The following is a 21,772-nucleotide window of genomic DNA, read 5'->3' as shown; positions in this document are numbered from 1 at the left end:
CTAATGCTGAAACCACTGCCTTGGGCATTGAGAGAACTTGTATCACATCTGATTAGATACCACACTTAGCTGTAGGCTAAGCCCTCGGAGGTCCTGATTTTCCTTGTGGAGATCCAGCTGGTATAGGGGAGTCTTAAAAGCAATGTACCTTGGGAAAAGTATGCAAAATAGAACTTGTCCAGAAGGCAGGCAACTCTCGCTAGTGCCTCTTATGAGATGTACCTTCTATACAATGTGGCTACAGTGTCAAAGATTGGCTTACAGGATAGTCAGTTATAGGTGGTACTAGAAAGACAGTTTCCTTGCTTCTGGAGGGCAGCTATTTTGCATAGATCCTTTAAGAAATTGCCATTTCTTCTACTTTCTATGTGATATTTTCCTTACTATTTCATGGCGAGATATGTATGCACATCATGTAGTCCCTAAGCTATTCATGCAATCAAACACTTAAGTGAAATGATAGATAAAATTGAATATTGCTTTTTCAGACCTACTGCAATATTCCAAGAATAAATAAGTCAGACATAAATTATGTGCACTTTCTCCTCCGTGGTTACAATATCATGTTTATTAGCACAGTCCATGATATAAAAGTAGAAGGTACATCCATTTCTTGCCAATGACCTCAAATATACATCACTTTTCTTTCGAGCTGGTGTTTGGCAGGACAGCTTTAGCAATATTGATGTTCCTTTTAATGATTTGCATAAGTGCACTGAGAATGTCTATTTCTTTCATGTGTTACTATTAAAAGGAAATCTCACCCTTAATAATGACTTGGCCACTGGATGTTAATGCTTTAGCTTATGGCCAAAAATGGGAAAATAAGAAATGTCGTCCAAGTGTAATTTTGCCTTACAATAATATTTCAGAAATAGAAAAAAATCCAAAAATAATTCTATACTCTCTCCCTCATTTTCATAAAAATTAGTACTTGTGACAGAATATAAATAAATGGCACAAGTCAATGCGGATCATCAACCTTGTTCATATTCAGGCAGCTCTCAGAAGTCTCCAATGTGGAATGCATTGCCAGCCTTATTTTAGAGGGCACCCTGTGTGGTGATGTTTTCTTGCACCCTTTCCCCATTATAAGAAAAGCCTGTATTTTGCTTGTGCAGCAACCAGCACGATAGCAGCATACCCACAGTAAAACAGCTCAGTGATAAATTTGGTACCAGGACCAATCCAAGTACATAAATACAGCACCAGAACCCAACTGATAACATAAATACATGACCAGAACAAAGCTCATATCATAAATGCTTCACTAGACCCAACTTTATGTACATAGATGCAGCTCCACAACCAACCTCAGTACATCAATACAGAACCAGAACCAACCTTTGTACATAGAAACAGCACCAAAGCCAAACTAATTACATAAATACAGCACCAGAAGCAAGCTCAGTACCAGAATGCAACACCACAACCAACCTCAGTACATAAATACAGAACCAGAACCAACCTTTGTACATAAATACAGCACCAAAACCGAACTAATTACATAAATACAGCACCAGAACCAAGTTCAGTGCATAAATACAGTACCAGAACAAAACCTATAACATAAATACAACACCAAAACCAAACTCCTAATTTAAACATGGCATAAACCAACCTCAGTATATAGATGTAATACCAGAACCAACCTTATAACATAACCACCTGTAGCAGAACTAAGCAGTTGTATTGCAGGGGTGCTAATGGAGTGATAGCAGCACTTCAAATCATCAGAGGGGAGGAGACAAAGCCGGTAGGAGGATGATTCATGTAGCTCCACAAGACACTGCTGTATAGAGGAAGAAGATCATTTGTCCAGGTGGACATAAAGGGGGCAATCTCCCCCAGCCTGAATCTACCTGGTGTCCCTCCCTACAAGCAGTCGACAAGTGCCCTCTGCAACTACATGGGTTGCAATAGCTAAGGCCAACCATGGAGGAATGTACTGTATACTATAGGCAAAATGCATCTGGTTGACATACTGTACAAGTAGAACTTCAAACTTAAAAGTGTTCCTATTTATTGTTCTTTTTGGCATAGCCCTTTATTTGATGGCGCCCTGTGCATATAGTGTACAAATAACCACATCTAGAGCTATATGTAAGCCAAATAAGGCCTGGTTCTCATGCATCAGTTGTGTCCGGCCAGTTGTTCTATTCTGGAGCCAGCACAACTGCTGTTGTTTTGGTGCACTTTGTGTTCTGGTCTGATGTCCACAGCCAAACAAAAAAATATTGTATGCGATCTAATATGTATGGAGGTGTCCAAATTCAATGTCAGAAGAGAAAGGAATCAGGCAGTTGGACTTCAACTTGCTTGATCCTTTTGTTCACAAAGAAGATAAGACACTTCCAGAGGTCTGGCAACAGCTTATTCCTCTTTCCTCGTTGAGAACACATGCATGCTCGTCCAAGCTCTACCTGTATGTGTAGGCGTGTGTATGGGGGGGGGGGGGGGGGGCTGTTCGATAGCTATCTAATGTATATGGACACCTTCACCACTAAATGTGACATACATGCTAAAATCTCTGCCTTGCCTTTTTGTACATGGTTACTGATTAGTATCTGAGTCCAAGACTTATTGCTTGTGGAAGCTCAACCACTTTTCAGGTTCTTCCCTGGAATGTCTTGCTGCTTTTTGATTATTTGCTTTCTTCCTAGTAATCTAGACAATCTTGTTCATGTTTGTCCATCTTGATCATTTTTAGTAAGGCTGCTTTTGACTGGCTTTTTTCTTTATCTCCTTAGCCCATCTGTATCTGGTGAAAACCAGTAGTCTCGTTATTTAAACCCCGTAAATTTGGGGTGTTCTTTATTTCTTGTCTTCAATAAGACAGAAAAGGACTAGCTGTTTAGACTTGAGATAGAAATGTTATGCAATGACCATCAAAACAATGTACACAACAGACCCTGAAAGTTGTGAAGTAGATATGAAGTCACACAACTTTCTTTGCTCTTTGTTTCTCCATAGAAATGTTGCGCATTGGTGTCATCTTCTATTCACTTACAGTTGAAGTCATAAGTTTCCGTACACGATACCCACATTCATTAAAACTCAGTTCTTCACAGTTCCTGACATTTAATCCTAGTACACATTCCCTTTCTTAGGTCACTTAGGATCACTTCTATATTTCAAGAATGTGAAATGTCATAAAAATATTAGAGACAGTGATTTATTTCAGCTTTTAGTCCTTTCATCACAGTCCCAGACGCTCAGATGTTTATATACACTTGGTTAATATTTGGTAGCATTGCCTTTTTAATTGTCTTAGAGGTTGATCCAGGGATTAGTCTGACTACCATTAGGGAGTCTGGAAGGAATTTTTCCCCCCCGAAAGGGCTAATTGGCTTCTGCCTCTTGGGGTTTTTTACCTTCCTCTGGATCAACAAAGAGGTTGAAACAGGCTGAACTAGATGGACATTGTCTTCATGTGGCCTAACATACTATGTTACTATTGTCTAACTTAAGTCAAACATTTCTGGTAGCTTTTTCCTACAAGCTTTGCACATTATTTGCTGAATTTTAATCCCCGTCAGGTTTGTACTCCTCCTTGCTTTTTCAGTTTTACCCATATATTGTTCTATGGTATTACAATCAGGACTTTTGCAATGATCCCTCTATTACCTTAACTTTATCCATTTTGCCGCAACTTTTGAACTCTTCTTGGGGTCACTGTCCATCTGGAAATCCATTTGCCCCCAAGTTTTAACTTCCTGGCTGAAGTCTTGAGATGTTCCTTCTATATCTTCACATCATTTTCCTTCCTTGTAATGCCATCTGCTTTGTGAAATGATTCAATCCCTCCTGCAGCAAAGCACCCCACAACACGATGTTGCCGCCTTTCACAGTTGGGATGGTGTTTTCGGCTGATGTCTTTTGATTATCCAGGATGTCAAGCAAAAAGGCAGGTAGGCCTTGAAGGTTGGCCTTAAAATACTGCCACAGGCTCACCTTCCATGAAATCAAATGATGTCAATTAGCCTATCAGAAGCTTCTAAAGCTATGACATCATTTTCTGGAATTTTCCAAGCTATTGAAAGACATAGTCATCCGGAAATTTGATATAGTGAATTATAAATGAAATGATCTCTTTGTACATGTATAGTTTGTTGACCATGAATCTGTAGGGCATAAATATGAGTTTTAATTACTTCAACCAAAGCATATATAACCTGATGACTTCAACTGTATATAGAGTGTGACTGTATTAGTCAGAGTATTTTTTTAAAAATGTGACCCTAGTTGATAAGGCTGAAAAAGGACAAAGGGCCATCGGGTCTTCCCTATATCCCTAATGTGTTGATCCAGAAAAATGTAAAAAATCCCCATGACCCGGATGCTATTTGTCACATATTAGGAGAAAAAAATTCCTTCCTGACTCCAAACATGACATTCGGAATAAATCCCTGGATTAATATAGTATAATGTGCCCTATAACATACCTGTCACAGTCGGCCAACTGCAAGTGAGGATCAAGGCCAGGGTGACGTCACTGTGCCAGCCCTGGGCCATGTGATCCTCATGCTGGTGCATGGACTCTTATTTTAGTGCTGGATGCCAATGAGGGCACTTGTCTGCCAGGTAATAGACTGATTGGTTGGCTGAGGGGTGCTATCCCAGCCAGCCAATCAGCTGTAGTTTATGTATATTTGTTCTGGCACCTCCTCAGAGATGGCAGTGGTTATGCTTCTTGTCTGAATGTTGGTTCTGTCAGTGGCTCCTTTTCCTGACTTGTGTCTCAGTTAGGATAAGTCTGCTAGATACTCATTTATTTATCTTGGATGTTTGACATCTTGTTCCCTGCACTCGGGTGATGCATTATTCATTAGATGTCATCTCTCCTTGCTGCTGTTCCCTGTCATCTTCTAGGAAAAGTCAGTCACCACAGGTTCCTGACAAGGGGTCGCCCTCATCAGGGTGAGCGCTCTGCTGGTAGATACGGTCTTCACATATCAGAGGATTAGGATCATTTTCCCTGTATTCCCCGTTTAGTGTTTCTTTATACATTTTTGTATTATCCGCATTTATACTAAGTGTGTATATACTTGTCCATTTAGGACGCAACTGTTACATTCGGGTCAGACATAACAATACCAATACATTGCAGAAGGCATCAGCTAACATTAAACTTGGGCCACAGCAGCCCCTTGTATAAGAGACTGTACAGCAACTCCTTGTATTGTAGCTTTGTACTATAGAGGCATCTTTTGTACCGCCATATGGTGCCCTATGGAAATTGTTGGTACAGTGCATCTCGTGGCTGCTTTATTCATAGGACTAGGACATTGTATGGGATCATAATACATTTATGAGCATGAATCTTTACTCTCCCACAAGATTTATTGTGGGGATATAATCAAAGCTCTCCATTAGATGTCCGTCTCCGGGTCTTTATGACATTAAAGGGATACCTGCAACAGTATGATTCCAGCCTGTGCTTCAGTTCTCATAGAGTCAGAGCTGCTCGGTACAGATAAAGAAGCCAGAGACGGGTAGCACACAGTCCGTGAATAAACACACATCAAGGGCAATGCCAGGCTGGCTTTGTATAATGCATGATGTGGCCAGCAATAGAAGAGTGGGCATCTTCAATCTGCTCTACTAACATACACAGGTCTTTCGCACAGGTGAATTCCATTTCTCTGGGTTTCTTTTTAATCCTTTCTTTGCTTTCACACTTTTCATCCCGTCTCTCATCTGTCACTCTATACATGGAGTCATTTCCCAGAACCATCTATCTGTCCCTTTCTGAAACCTCTATTGTTGATGACTGTTCTCTGTTTGCTCCTTCGCTTTTCTTTCCTTGCCCGCAGTCTCCCATGTTTATCTCTCCCTTCCCATTCAGCAATTCCTTTGTGCCAAATCATTACCGACCTGCATTTTTCTTCCCTCCATTTCCCTATCTTGACTTCTGCTTTCACTCATTCTTCACTTTGATCTATTGCACCTCTTGCTGCCAGCGTCTTCTCCCCATTGTCTTCCATGGGGAATGTGCTTCTTGTATTTACTCTAGTTCCCGTCTTCTGTCACTTTCCCTAATCCTCCAGAGTCCTTATTCGCCCCCCTCTAATTTCATGCTGCCCTGTTCCATTCTTATTTCTATCTTGCTCTGTTTTCTTATTCCTTTTACTATTTTATTCCAGTCGCTCTCCTTTTTTTTTCCGCCTGTTTTCTTCCTGCCTCTCTTTCCTTATTCTGCCTGCCTCTCCTTTTTTTTCTTCTCTCTAGCAAGTTTAGGATTCCTTGCACGCTCAGCGCTGGACAGGTTTTTTTTTTCTTTGCGTACTCGATAGCTCCCACTTCCATGAGTCAGCTCAGAGAGCCGCGGCCCCATTGTCTGAGGCTGCGAATATGTCATGATGAAAATGTAATCACACTGAAAATAAGACACACAATTTTTCCAGGGACAGAGCAAAATAAATGAAGCAGAAAGTGTATGATAATGTGCGGAAATGACTTGGATCCGACTGCATTCAGTGTAGATTTAAATAGGGCTACGGCAGGATTTAGATGTTAACCCCTTTGTCACAATCTTAAGTATGCAATGGGGCTCTGAAGTGCAAAATGGTCAGCGAAAGGAGTAGGGTCGTAGGGTTATTGTAAGTGCGCATTTATATGTGGCCCCCCTGGAAGAAGGCTTTCTTTATGGACAATGAGCAACTCTATTCTCACAGTGCGACATGCCTGGATAGGAGCAAACTAATTGATCAGTTTGTGAAAAGGTTTTGCAAGGATTAGAGAAAGAACAAGGGGTTCGGGTTAATTTTCAAACTTTGAAACAGGGGCGTAGCTTAAGGCTGATGGGCCCAAGTGTAAAAGTTTATCTTGGGGCCCCTCAACTTCTCTTATTTCCTTAACGCAGAGGCGAAACTTGAAGCTCCTGGGCCTCAATGCAAAACATGTAACAAGGCCCCCAACTATAATGGTTTATTCATAGTACTGGGCTCCCTATATGGAGAAAAGAGGCCTTATGGGCCCCCTAAGGCTCCTGGGCCTGGGTGCAATCGCATCCCCTGCATTCCCTGTAGTTACACCAGGGCTGCAGTTTTTGTAGATGTAGGTGGAACAATGGATCCAGTGAGTATCAAAAGCAGACCCCAGACCTCCTGTTCCCTCACCTTTGTGACTCATAGTGTAGTTGATGAGCTCAAAGGTGATGACAGAGACCCTTTAAAGGGGTTATTCCAAAATTGACTTTAATCACCTATCCTGTGGATAGGTGACAAACGTCTGATTGGTGGGGATCTCATAGCGGAGACCCCCACCAGCCCCAAAAATGGAAGTCCTGTTCCCCCCTCCCTTTTCTCATGACTGCGTTCTCGCTGCACCCAATTTGCCGTAACATGGACAGTGACTGGAGCAGCGGACATGCATGTGCGGAGCTTCTTCATTCACTTCAATGGAGCCAATGGAAATAGCCGTGTGCAAGTGCTTATCTGTCTCCATTAGCCCTTGAAAATGAATAGAGCTGTACCATGCACCATAACTGCCGCTGCATTCAATGTCCTCTGTTCACTGCGGAGGGGTGCAGCGAGCCAATAGTAGGATGGAAAGGGGACATGGGACCCCGGTTTTCAGTATTAGTGGGAGTCTTAGACCCACTGATCAGAGTTTTATCGTCTATCTTATGGATTGGTGATAAAGTCAATTTTGGTATAGCCGCTTTAAGTTATGTGCACAATAGCCATGACTATGCATTGTACCCAAGAGACTCGAGTACAACTCGAATCGGACAGCACATGGGCACCAAACCATGTGCTGTCCAATATACATGGACAAAGCATCCTAGCATGTCCTACATTTTGTCAGTGACATGGACAGTAATAGGACATGCAATGAATATTTTCACACGGACCATTGGGCGTTGTGAAAAAACATCCATGAGCATAGCCTCAAAGGCTATACTATGGCCATGTGCTGTCGGTGGAATTACATGGAAAACACAAAGCCCCAAAATATGCCATTGTGCTGGAGGCCACAACAAAACATAATTATAACATACATGGTTATACAATAGGCTGAAATAACATAATAACATTACTTAAACCTCTATCACTTTGCATCAGCTACCTCATAACCAAGACTATTTCTGGGGTAATGGTGGAAGGCTTCGTGCAGTGAAGTGTTAAAGGGTAAAAACTGTGAAACCCCAGTTACAGCCCCCAGATCTAGACCTAAGCCTTATTGGTTTTGCGGCAAAGCATATCCACATCTCCCACCATGACATCCTGTATGTCCTCTCTTAGCATTTGTGTCTTTTTTTGTAAAGTCCGATTTTACTATATATTTTCAAGCCACTCATTCAACAAAGAAAGAATGCCCTAATTACTACCCACTATTCGTCACCAATGCTAGCTCAAATATTCCTAAGCATCTCATTAACCCTTTCCAATCCATTGTCTGACCTCTAAAGACATTATGATTTAAGGCTGTACAGCTCCGATGTTGGAAGACGTCCGTCGGGGTTCTCTTACTGTATATTGCCAGCTTCTCTGCTGTCAGAGCCTATCCAACATGTCACCTCATGCAGTACTGGCTTTAGCCAGCAGATGGCGCTGTTGTATAACGGCAGAAAAAAGAGTAAGCCCCCTAGGAAAACCAGGATACAAATTGGATTGGAAAGGGTCAAATAATATTACTCCTCCCCAGGATTATAGGATCATCTATGCTTTGTGAAGACAGGCCATTAAAAAATTACCTTGCTTTTATGCATTGTAAAAATGAAAAAAGTTTATGAAAAAAAGTTTACAAAAACTATGAGTAAATAGGTGAAAACAGAACAGTTCCTGAATATATTTCTAAATATGAGCACGCGGACTGAGATCCAAATAGCTGTTACCATGGCAGACGCATCATCCTTTTCAAAAACAGGCAGATTGCTATTTGCTATTACTATCCTAGTATAATAGCTCAATGATGTTACTGCTTCCTAACATAATATACTGCATTTTTGAAAATTACAAGTTATTTGGAAAGATAATCTTCTTTATTACATTAGGGGCATCAAATGGCTGCCATCATTGTAGTAGGCAGGCATACTATAATAGACATGTACTTAAACCTTTCTTCTTAGTAGTATGTTACAGTGTAAGCATAGTTGCCAACTTTGAAGAAGTTAATTTTGGGGAAATTTTAGAATAATCTCTTTCTTTCACACTTCAAGGTGATTTCACACAGTACTTTTTGGAAAAAAACACTACTGCAGTTTTTCATGCAGTTTTTTGAGTCAAAGCCAGGAGCGCATTCAACAGGAAGGAGAAATATAAGTCCTTCCTTTATATCTCTCATCTTGCATGAGTCAGCCTCTGGCTTTGACTCAAAAAACTGCATTAGAAACTCTAGTAGCGTTTTTTCCAAAAAGCACTTTATATTAACCCACCCTCATACTGGCTGTGGTTCCATAACTAAAGCCAGAGTACCCCCACTTTCTCAAAGACCCCAAATAAACCAGCAGAGTTGTCAAGTATGTAGTAAAAGAATACATTGGGCATATTTAATTATGGTACCTTTACATGGCACAACTGTCGGGCCCATAAGCACCCAACATTTGTCCCAACAACTATCGATCCTATGCTTTCATAAGGAACTATAGTCTTTCAGTGAATGGCGGTGGAGCGTGTTGGAGATCTCTTATGGCCACCTGCCCCCATTCACTGCAACAGACTGAACAACTCCTGTAAACTGAGCAAAAAGTTGTTTGGTAGTCAATGTGTTTCAACGAAGCAAGTAGTGACTACTGAGTAATTTCTCACTCAGTGCCCTGTCGGTGGGTCGGTGTAAACGGGCTATCACCGAAAATTGCTGTTTTAAGGGTATATTCAGGCAATAATCGCCCCATGTAAAGATACTTTTAGATTGGCGGTTCACATGCTTGTCTACGTGAACTATGCGCCAACACTCCTGCCAGAAATGTATTAAGAGGCTTGTGTCTTGTGTGAGGATTTGTGGCATCTGGTGGCATCTTTGTGTGCCAGACTGAAATCTACACTAGCTCTAAGATGGCACAAGCTTCTTCTATAATGTACACCAGTTTCAAGCATACATTATGGTAACTGTAATGGGCCATGGATGACTATGCCCCTTAAAGCCACTTTATGGGCATAATAGCCAAAAGAGCCACAATTTTGGTGTGTGCCAAAATGGCTACTTTTGTATGCCAGAAGACTGGCGTTAAAAAGTTACTAAATACGCACCATTGTGCTTTATAGAAAACACGAGGTTCTGCCCTCAGATTTCAGCTGTAACTTTTCTGTTATAGTTCATTTTGGAAACATGATCTTTTATGGGCAATTACTCTGCTTTAGGTTAATCTAAGTTTCATGAATGCACCCTTTACAATGCCCCCCTTCACTTACAGTAGACTGCACTATGTTAAACTTGTTAGAGCTGCAGCTTGTGCTCCAGAGCTGCTCTTCTGTGCATTAGAACTAGAAGTTGAAACAACAGTCTGGAACTGTCCTTGGCTAATTATCACTTAGGCTGCATGCAAGTAATGATCTCTTCCTTTTCTACCTGTCCAGATCAGTCAGTTTTTGTATGTTACTTACAGAATTACTCAGTTGTGTCTTTCGCGCCTCTTTGGAGGATACGGCTCTGCTGATACACCCATCATAAAGTAAGCTTCTTTTAAGCTGTCCATTGCATTCAATAGAACTACTATGTAAGGCATATCTATAAATATGGGAGCTAAGGCATAAAAGATCTGTATCTATTGTATCCCCTTAGTAATACATCTAAGATAATTACCAATAATTGGCAATATTCTGTCTATCCATGACCACCATTGTCTTAATGTAGGTGGCACACAGCTGTATATAGTGGACGTCTTGTATATAAGTAACTATATTAAACTCCTAGTGACCTCGCAGATTACAGTAGTGTCATATCGCATCCGGCAATGAATTAACATGTTTAATTAAGGTGCAAGCATTTTCGCCAACCAGCCGATATCCCAGATTTCTGATTAGCCTTACTAGAAGTGCAAATGACTTTCGGACTAGTACTTTTGCTTCCTGAGGCAGCAACTAAAATAGCGTTCTTCTTCACACCCCTTTCACAGCATAGACTATAATTATGTACTGTATCAAGCCTTAGCCAGATGTGAGCAACATGAAGTCCATACGGCTAGATTAAAACATTACAAATAATCCACAAATGAAGCTGAGGGTAATTAAAATGGACTTGTCGTCACTAAAATTAACTACGGGGATTATACTGAACCTGTAAACAAATTGCTAGACGTTATCCCTCTTCATTTTCAAACTTGTCAAAGAATGAGATAATTGCAACTCCAAAGTCTTTCTGGCTGGCGATGCAAGTTATGAAGTTATGCGCATTAGTCATATTTTGCTGTCTTGAAAGGTCGTATCTAGAGATGAGCGAGCATACTGGCTAAGGGCAATTACTCGATCGAGCATTGCCCTTAGCGAGTACCTGCCCGCTCGGAAGAAAAGGTTCGGCTGCCGGCGCAGGTGAGAGGTGAGTTGCGGCGGTGAGCAGGGGGGAGCGGGGGGGGTAGAGAGGGAGAGAGAGATCTCCCCTCCGTTCCTCCCTGCTCTCCCCCGCCGCTCCTTGCCCGCCGCCGGCAGCCAAATCTTTTCTTCCGAGTGGGCAGGTACTCGCTAAGGGCAATGCTCGATCTAGTAATTGCCCTTAGCCAGTATACTCGCTCATCTCTAGTTGTATCTGTAATCTACAAGTAAAAAAATGTACGATTCATGTCTCTTCTAACATGGTAAAACGCTCAACTCAACAATCAAGTCCATGTCCTGAGATGCTAAAGAACACCCCACTACGAAACTCAGGGTGGATTCACGTGTGGAGTAATGTTACGCTATGGACAAATCCACCACAAAATCCAGGTGTCTTACGGGAGATTTTGATATCGAATTGCTGTGTATTTGCAGGAGGGCAAAGTCCCCTGCAAATCCACAAGTCTGTATCACAATCCGCATGTAAGATGTGGATTTTGTGGCGGATTTGTCTGTGGAGTAAATATACACTATTCGTAAATCCACTCTGCAGGGGTTTTGACATGCAGGTTTTGTGCGCTGGTTTTCGGTGTAGTTAAGCCAAAGTCTGAAGTGGATTCAGGAGGAAGAAGAAATATAAGTCCTTCCTTTATATTCGCCATTTCTTTTGAAGCTACTTCTGACTTTGGTTAAAAGAAATACTGCATGAAAAACTACCATGAAAACCTGTGTGGGAAACCAACCTTGAGGTGGTTTTGCACACAAGTTTTTCATGCAGTTTTTTAAATAAAATCCAGAAGTGGATTCAAAATCCACAGCAAATTTATGGAAAATCCACACCAAATTAATTGGTGCAGATTTTGATGTGGATTCTAGCGTGAAAACACCACAAGGGCTCAGTCACACGGGCGCATCTGGGCGCCGATGTGCCCTTCTTCCTCCACGAAGAAGACGGCCGCACCTGCATTGCGGACGACTCTCCGCAGTGCCGGAAGAAAGAACACATGACCAGCAATGGAGCCAGTCATGTGTTCTTTCTGCCGGTGGTGCGGAGAATCGTCCGCAATGCAGGTGCGGCCATCTTCTTCGTGGAGGAAGAAAGCGCCCGGATGCGCCCGTGTGACTGAGCCCTTATACGTCACGATGATGGTCAATTAGTGTCCCATCATCATTAGTGTCCCATCATCATCTCACAACATCCCCGGTCTGCGCCATGTTTACTCTCAGAAATGCAGTTCAATCCTGGGTTTTATCATTTTCAGCTCTCCTTTTGTTAGCTCTTGTCCCAACTTTATCTTTTATGTTAGATATTTGAGGCATTAAATTGTTAGCAAATAATAATGTATAAAATCAGAAAAATACTAATTTTACCTACAATTTTCCATTAAAATTGGTACAATTTTTCTGACTATTGCCAAATTGTTAAATGCACTCAAGAATTGCTACATGGACATTGAAAACCCTTATATAATCAGCTACTGGGTTTAGGGACCTTTCACATGGGCAACACACAGCAGAATTTACATAGTGACATAGTGTGTGAGGCTGAAAAAAGATTGATCCAGAAGAAGGCAGAAGAAACCTCAATTAAGTAGAAACCAGTTTTCTCCATTTAAGGAAAAAAAATCCTTCCAGACTCCAATATGGCAATTAGAATAATCCCCAGATAACTGATCCTTCTAAGGTTATTAATGATTATAACATATAATATTGTATTGCTTAAGAAAGGCGTTCAGGCCCCACTGGAACTCTGTTAGTGAATTTGCCATCACCGCGTCCTCAGGCAGGGAGTTCCAGAATCTCACTGCTCTTACAGTAAAGAACCCCCTTCTATGCCGGTGTAGAAACCTTCTAATAAGAGGATGCACCCTTATTATAGTCACAGTCCTGGGTAATTTGTCGCAGTGCGGAAAACTCTGCACCAAAATCTGCATGTCTAAAGGTGGATTTTGATGCAGAATTGAAAATGGCTTAATTTTGGCAGCAATTTCACATTTAGACATGCAGATTTTATTGCAGATTGCCACATTTATAATTTCCACTACATGTTGTGGACCAATTCTGCCTGTATAAAAGGTCCTTTAAAGGCCTTTTACACAGGCTGATAATTGGTTGAACAATATGCGTTCCTCATTACCATCCTGTGTAAACAAGGCATAGATCAGCCAACAAGCAAATAAACTCTCATTTCAAGGTTTATCACATCTTTTTACAGTCAAAAAATAATTGATTTTCGGCAGCAGCCCATAACGTGTAAACAGGTAATGTGCTATTGACATTATGGAAACTTTATGGTGCCCAGATGATTGTATTAATGGATGTTAAACCCTCCTCACCCCCCCCCCCCCCCCTTCCCATACACTTTACATCAGCCTGTGTGAAAGGTCCTTTAGACAAACATCAAATGACTTGCAATTTTTTGGATCTGGACTCCTTCAAGGAGGAACACTACACATGTAAATGGTCCTTTACTGGCATAGTCTGGTTGACAAATTAGATCACACTCCCAAACTGAAAACTTTCTGCCATAAGAAAAAGTGTAAAAAAATAAAAGGAGTACAAAATAGGTATAGCACAAAAAAACAACTAAAAGTGTTATGAACCTTTCACATCAAGATCCCTGCATGTTGTTCGCTAAGAAACACTCTAGTGACAACACATATTTCCATCTCTGCCCCCTCACCTGTTTGCCTGTCACGCTCTGGACGTCTCCTATGTATATTGCCGCCACTTCCATGCAGTGCAGCCTCTTGTCTGATATGCATCAGGCACCATCTTGATGCTGAGATTTTTTTCTGCTCACTTTCTCTATGCCATGCCACCACTCCTAGGCTGCATCAGCACAGCATCACATGACCAGCTAGAGCCAGTACCATCTCTGCCTTCTGGGAGGATACTGTTATATATTCACCTAAATAAACTACAGACCATTAATTATACAGTCAGGAGCATGAGCTGTGATCTCCTTCACTATAAGGGTGCCTACCCACTTGCGATTTTTTTTCCTGCGATGTTTTGCATTTTTTCTCAAGAGCAATTAGTATAGAATGTGTTCTTGTCCATCTGGGGTTTTTTTTCCGTTTCGTGGGGTTTTTTCACATAGGAACTGTCAGTTGCATATGTCTCCTTATTTTTCTCTTAATGCACCCATGATTGTCAATGGAGGGCTGCAAAAAACGCGCGAAAATGGCGCGGAAAACGCGCAAAAAATGCGCGAAAACGCAGCGTTTTTTGCAGCCCTCCATTGACAATCATGGGTGCATTAAGAGAAAAATAAGGAGACATATGCAACTGACAGTTCCTATGTGAAAAAAAACCACGAAACGGAAAAAAAAACCCAGATGGACAAGAACACATTCTATACTAATTGCTCTTGAGAAAAAACGCAAAACATCACAGGAAAAAAAATCGCAAGTGGGTAGGCACCCTAATCGTGTGACAGAAGCTTCTAATCATTGGAAGTAACTGTGATTTGAGTTTATGCTTGACTATAAAGAGATTGTGTGGTAGGGTCCATGTAATATCACCACACAGTAATAATGTCAACTGAAAAACTGACTTCTTGAAAAAACATAAAGCCAAGTAATTCCTAGGTGATCAGAATGGGATCTCATGACGCAGCTGAAGAGAAGAACTCTTGGAAGTTTTAGATAGAAAGGAATAACTAACCAAGGTAATACTGTGTTTCCCCAAACATAAGACACTGTTTTATGTTATTTTTTGCCCCAAAAGAAGCACAGTATCTTATTTTCGTGGGGGGTGTTTGGGGGGGCTTATACTCACCTGGTCCGCAGCATCCCCATGCCTCGCAATGGTCCCTGGCGGTGCTGCGGCAAGCTGCAGTGTCCTCTGCTCTGACATCTCAGCTTCTTCTTCAGGTGAGTGTTGATTTGTTTTTTAATGCAGGTTAGCTAGGGCTTATTTTCAGCGGAGGGCTTATATTTCAAGCCTCCCCGAAAATCGGGGTAGATCTTATTATTGGGGATAACACGGTAATAGCCAACTATCTACATAATGAATGAAACAAAGTTCACCGGAGTGGCCGTTTAACCCCTTGAGTGGCGGGTTTCCTACCACCCTGTCAGACCCACCAGGGCAGGTTTTCTAAAATGGTCTAATCATTGAATTTCAACTAATTTTGCAGTTGCGTCTTAAGAGCCATAACTTTTTCATTTTTCCATTAACATGGCCATATAAGGGCTTGTTTTTTGCGGGACAAGTTGTGATTTTTTAAACAGGGGGGAGGAAAAAAAGAAATGAGGAAAAAAGAAAAAAAGGGGCCATGTCATTAAGGGGTTAAATAATGTATTAACTTCCTTCTCTGGGTCATTACGACGCATGGATACCCCATGTGTGATTTGATTTTTGATTTTTTACAAAGTAAAGGGAGACAAGTGTTTATTATTTTTTTAAATAATTTTTTTACTTTTGCTTTTTTTTTACTTTTTTTTTGTCCCTTTAGGGGACTTCCACAGGGACCCATCAGGACCCCCTGATCACATTCTGGGGGTCCGATGGTGACAGCCCTTTACATGCTGCAGTGACAGCCCTTTACATGCTGCAGTCACATAGACTGCAGCATGTAAAGGGTTAACACAGCAGAGATCGGAGGTTTTCTCTGATCTCTGCTGTAAGAGCTCGTACCTAGCTGTCCTCTAACAGCCAAGCACCAAGCTCTCCCTGCCACAGAGACCATCGGCTTGCTTCTGACAAGCCGATGGTCTCTATGGCAACCTGTAAACAAAGCAGGAGACTTAGAAGCAGGAGATTGCCGGCAGATCGGCAATATCTTCTGCCGGTTTTTCAAAGTCCTTGCTTTGTTCTCTGTGGGTCTGTGCAGGCAGAGCACAATGTCACAGCTTGTGGCATTGTGCTCTGCAGCTCCCGTAGTGATACATAGCCCGGAAATCTTCCGGGCTATGTCGCTATGAGCAGTGGAGCTCGTCCCGGAAAATTTCCGGGCGTGCCACTCAAGTGGTTAATGGAAACATTCAGAGGTGAAGAACTCTACTTGGTCATGTTCAACAGGACTATATATCAGGTCCAAAGTATTTTAGAAAGTTGCATAACTTTTAATCGTTCAGTGACTAAACTTTGTGCACATGACTACATCAGTGCTCCATGCTTGAGATGTATATTTGATGCCAACGGCTAGATTTGTTCTCTATTCCCAAAACATCTTTGGAAGAACCTTTCCTGATCTCACAGGACAGAATCTGACCCCATTCCTGCTCGCAAAGAGCTGTAATACAGTCTACTACAGGATACCACTTTGATCATAAAATGGGTAGCTGGAAAGTATTGCAACATGACCCTCTGTAGGCTATTGGGACCGAAGTGCTCTATTTAATGGTAAATCCGATATAACAGATAACTCACAATCTATGTGAATCCCAGTGGATGTTCGACAGTTCCTGTAACCTTTCCCGCATCTGCTGTTACCAAAGGCAATAAATAAAGTATTACTCTGTTGGTAGATAATAATCAGTAATTTTATTTTTTTTCCATAGTCCAACATAAAAGAAAAAGAAAAGCACTCCGGCAAATACATTATTAGTAAGAAGTAGGATCTTACAAGCGCACAACTTTCTTAACAACAGACAAATCTGTCCTAGACGACAAGTGGCTCATTTCTTCTAATCAGTGGTTTGCAGGGTAATAGTCTAATAATGAGATCTCAAGCCCTGAATTTGTCTGATATAATAACTAGCCAAATAATCACCTTGCCGAAAAAATTTCATATCACTCAATGCCCTAATACATGTTCTTTGCAGCCATTGCCTTAATTATTGGTGTGCCGTACCTATATAACAGCAGCGAAAAGGTTAAAAGGGGAATTACATGGTCTCCAGTGGGGTGAATGATCCGTAACTCATAGCTTAGTAATAAGGACAAGCAGTGTGTCCCGGAGCGTAAGTGACAGCACAAGTGGCAGGTCCTGGCAGAGGAGCAAGACGCCAGGCTGTATGAGTGACATAGCCAGTCTGACACATCTCACGGGGGAGCTGGCACCAGTCGTAAGCCCCCTGCTGCATGATAACAACCATGTAGCCTGTCATTCAGCTCTAACATGGGCACAGGGGGGGATGGCACAGAATAGGGGCAACAGAGATGACTGAGAGTGAGATAGGACGAAGAATAGGAATAAGGAAGAATAACAAGACAGGATGAGGTTGACGTGTACTGTAGATCCTGGGTGAAAAATGCCAGGGATTGATGATTATACTGTACAAAGAGGAGAGAGCAAAAGTTACACAGGCAAAAATAACTGCATGCTATCTATATATGAAGCTAAAGGCGTCCAAAGACACAAGAGTAATTTGGCTAATCCAATGGGCGATTTTGTGGTCAAATTAATCTAAAGTTGATGACAGGGGCGTAACTATAGAGGATGCAGGGGATGCGGTTGCACCCGGGCCCAGGAGCCTTGGGGGGCCCATAAGGCCTCTCTTCTCTATATATGGAACCGAGTACTATAAGTAAAGCATTATAGTTGGGGGCCCTGTTGCAAGTTTTGCATCGGGGCCTGGGAGCTTCAAGTTACGCCTCTGGTTGATGACATTCTTGTTTTACACCAATGCACTTGGGTTACACAGATCCGATTCCTGGATGGCAATTGTCATCACTAGGAGGATAGGGGTTCAGAGTGGATTAATACATTCGCATTTGGTGCATAATTTTCGTATTGCACCCCTGCATTGGGAGTGAGGAAGGATTTTACCTCTATACCTACCAAAAATGAATTTCAGTTTTATATAAAATTATTCATTTATTGCAGAATGAAAAGTTATGAAACTTCATAAAAAACTTTATGTTTCAGTTTTACTGCTAAATTTCCTGTCAGTGGAGGAAAACATTCTTATTTACATCCAGAGGCTGCAAAACCCATCCTGATTAGAGATGAGCGAACCGAACTTGTGTAACTAAAATTCGGGTCAACTTTACTAAAAGTTCAATTTGGCGAGAATCTAATCCTCTGGCGGTAGGGTCAGCTGAGCCGAAAGTTCATAAAAACGCCTAAAACTAATATTGAACACTGTTTAGACTTGTGGTGATGGTGGAGAAGCAGGAGTAGATCTTCTCCTCTCTTTTTTCTTTCCTCCTCCTTTTCTTATCTCCTTTTTCTTTACTTTCTTCTTTTCTGGAGAAGGATGAGGAAGATGGAGTCCTAGGTTCAAATCTGACCACGGACAACAGTTTGTATGTTCTCTTTGTGTTTCGTCTTCTTGTTCTTCTCCTCCTCCGTAGAAGGTGGATGTATGGTGGCTCAGTGGCTAGCACTGTTGCCTTGAGGTCCTAGATGGGGATCTGACCAAGGACAACATCTGCATGGCATTCCATGCAGATTTGAACCTAAGACCCCAGCACTGCAAGGCAATAGTGCTAACCATTGAGCTGCATCCATTGAGAGATGACAACCACCACTAATTAGTGAAAGGTTCACTAATCTCTAATCCTGATCATATTCAACTGATAAAGCTCTGATACACTTCATGAGAACAGCAGCCGAGTCATTTGAATGTTTACTAATACAGATGAGCGAACGTGCTCGTTTAGAGCAATTTCTCGAACGAGTATCACTTTTTTTCGAGTAACTGCCTACTCGGGCGAAAAGATTCGGGGGGCGCCAGGGAGCGGGGGGCAGTGGGGTGGAGCAGGTGGTAGCAGGAGGAAGCTCTCTCTCCCCCTCCCCCACTCTCCCCTGCAACTCCCCACTCACCCCCGGCGCCCCCCGAATCCTTTCGCCCGAGTAGGCAGTTACTCGAAAAAAGCAATACTCATTCGAGTAATTGCCCTAAACGAGCCAATCGCTCATCTCTATTTATAAATTCACAGCCTTTGGATGTGGGCAATACTATTTCCATTCACTGACAGTCACCTGACTGGTATATGCCCGGTCAGTATTAATACCGGCCAGTGATGCTATTTAATTTCTACCAGCCCCATTAGTGCCTGCTAATTTATTGAAAGCAGCTTTGATCATGTACTATTGGGCACAATGGTACTAGTGGCTGGAAGGGGGCAGGCAGAGCCAGACAGATTGCTTTAACTAGTGTATGTTTGTGTGTCAGAGACTGAGAGTGAGTCAGTAATGGGTGCTTCAAGTGACGAGCCCTGCTACTAACAGTGAATGATTTCAAAGTAATTAGTTGTAGTGACATTTCGAATCATTTTCAAAGTACTGCAACGTGAATAAACATCCTTGACCTTAAAACTGCTTGTGTTTGGTCGTGAAACTTGTAACATGATTATTAGAGATGAGCGAGTATACTCGCTAAGCACATTACTCGAGTGAGTAGTGCCTTAGCCGAGTATCTCCCCGCTCGTCTCTAAAGATTCGGGGGCCGGTGGGGAGTGGTGGGGCAGAGCAAGGAGGAACGGAGGGGAGATCTCTCTCTCCCTCTCTCCCCCCCCCCCTCCCGCTCCCCGCCGCAACTCACGGGTCACCCGCGCCGCCCCCTGAATCTTTAGAGACGAGCGGGGAGATACTCGGCTAAGGCACTACTCGCTCGAGTAATGTGCCTTAGCGAGTATACTCGCTCATCTCTAATGATTATCAATAGTGAAGAGCGAGCTTTTGTAATGTTCGGTTTGACTGATTTGCCAAATTTTTGCCAAAATTTTGGTTCGGTCCAAATTAGTTTGAACCAAATGGAAACATCACCAATACCCTAAAACTGGTGTATAAGGCTGTCTAAGGGCCATAAAAATTGCGTAGTACACTCTTAGGTCACCTAGAAATGTATCTAACTACTGTAGAGCTGTTTTTAATGCAAAGTTAATGAATAAAAATATGTAAGAAGCATCTTTTTTCTTTTTCTCATTCCTTTTTCTTCTTTTTCCTTCTGGTTCGGTTGATAGTATACGAACTGCTGAGGTTTGGGTTCTCACTAAAATGAACTTTTACAAAGTTTAACCCAAAACATGGTTCTACTGTTTTGGTTCACTTAATACTACTTATTGAGCAATCTATAACATATCCCTACATGGCGCAGTTGATGAATTTCAGTAGAATTTTTTTTTTTTTTTTTAAACACCACAAAATGTGAATAAACAATTGGTGGCAAATCAAACTCTTTGTTAAGCCATGCCCCAAAGCCACTCCTCCAATCCAAATCCCCTTTTACCTTGACCAGTATATTTTGTTAGAAATATGGCAACCTTACCTGCAGAGCGCTTAAAAATGGAGGGGAATTGAAACACAAAGTATATTAAAAAGTTTCATAGTTTTCATACTACAGTACAATGAATACGCTTTATTAGTAGTGTTCAGAGAAGCTTGATCTCAGTGACTTGATACTGAGCCTTGGGTTTCTTCAGACAGTAATAATAGAGAAGTTTCAGCATTGCAAATATTCATAAATCTGGTTATAGCATTGAATAATCCTGCATGTATTACTTGTGGATTTTGTGGTGTCCTTTAGTCTCTGAATTGCAAAAAGTGAAGGTAATTTTTTTTTTTTGCAAACCGTATTGACAGTAGCTACCATCAAAGCAGGACTATGAGGCCTATATACGAAGAATGGAACTAGAAGCCAACTTTTTTTCTCTTAGAGGGGTTATTCCACCAAAAGCATTGGTAAATGTATGATTGCAGGGCATCCAACTGTTGGGAGTCCCCAGGACTCACAAGTCCCCCTAGTGAATGGAGTATGGCGCGTATGCAAGACCAACACTCCATCCAATGCTTATAGAGATAGCCAAGAGATTCACTTGTTAATACCATAGAAGTGAATGGAGCAGTGGTCACTAGAGATGAGCGAGCATGCTCGGATAAAGCATTTACTCGAGCGAGCATCGCTCTTCCTGTAAAGGGGTTGTCCAGGGTTAGAAAAATATGAGTGCTTTCTTCCATACAGAAAGCCACCTTTTGTCCATAGGGTTGATTGTGGTATTGTAGCTCAGCTCCATTGAAGTGAATGGGAGTTGAGCTGCAGAACTAGACCCATGAACAAGGGTGGCGCTGTTTGGAAGAAAGCAGCCATGTTTTTCTAAGCCTGGACAACCCCTTAAAGTCTCATGTATGAGTTCCATTTGCTATTAGAGAAAGGAATTGGACAAAATAAAAAATAAAGGGGTTGTGCAGGATTGGAAAAACATTGCTTCTTTCTTCCAAAAACGATGTCTCACCTGTGCACAGATTGTATGCTTTACTGCCTTTCAGCCCATTCTCTTCAACGGAGCTGAGCTGTAATTCCTGACCTTTAAATTTCAAGACAAAAGTCTGTCGTGGGAACAAAGGAGAGAGGGTATATTACCTGTTGTCGTTCTTCCCTGCCAATGTCCCTGTGATACAC

The 21,772-nt window shown here is 41.9% G+C and overlaps 1 protein-coding gene across 7 annotated transcripts in view; it reads left to right on the top strand.

Annotated features, from left to right (window-relative positions):
- Nucleotides 1–21,772, top strand: part of PTPRT (protein tyrosine phosphatase receptor type T) — a 325,072-nt gene that overhangs the window by 212,878 nt on the left and 90,422 nt on the right. The window lies entirely within an intron of this gene.

Source organism: Eleutherodactylus coqui, chromosome 13 (assembly GCF_035609145.1).
Source record: "Eleutherodactylus coqui strain aEleCoq1 chromosome 13, aEleCoq1.hap1, whole genome shotgun sequence".
In the NCBI taxonomy this organism is placed as follows: Eukaryota; Metazoa; Chordata; class Amphibia; order Anura; family Eleutherodactylidae; genus Eleutherodactylus; species Eleutherodactylus coqui.
This window is presented reverse-complemented; position numbering and strand designations above follow the sequence as displayed.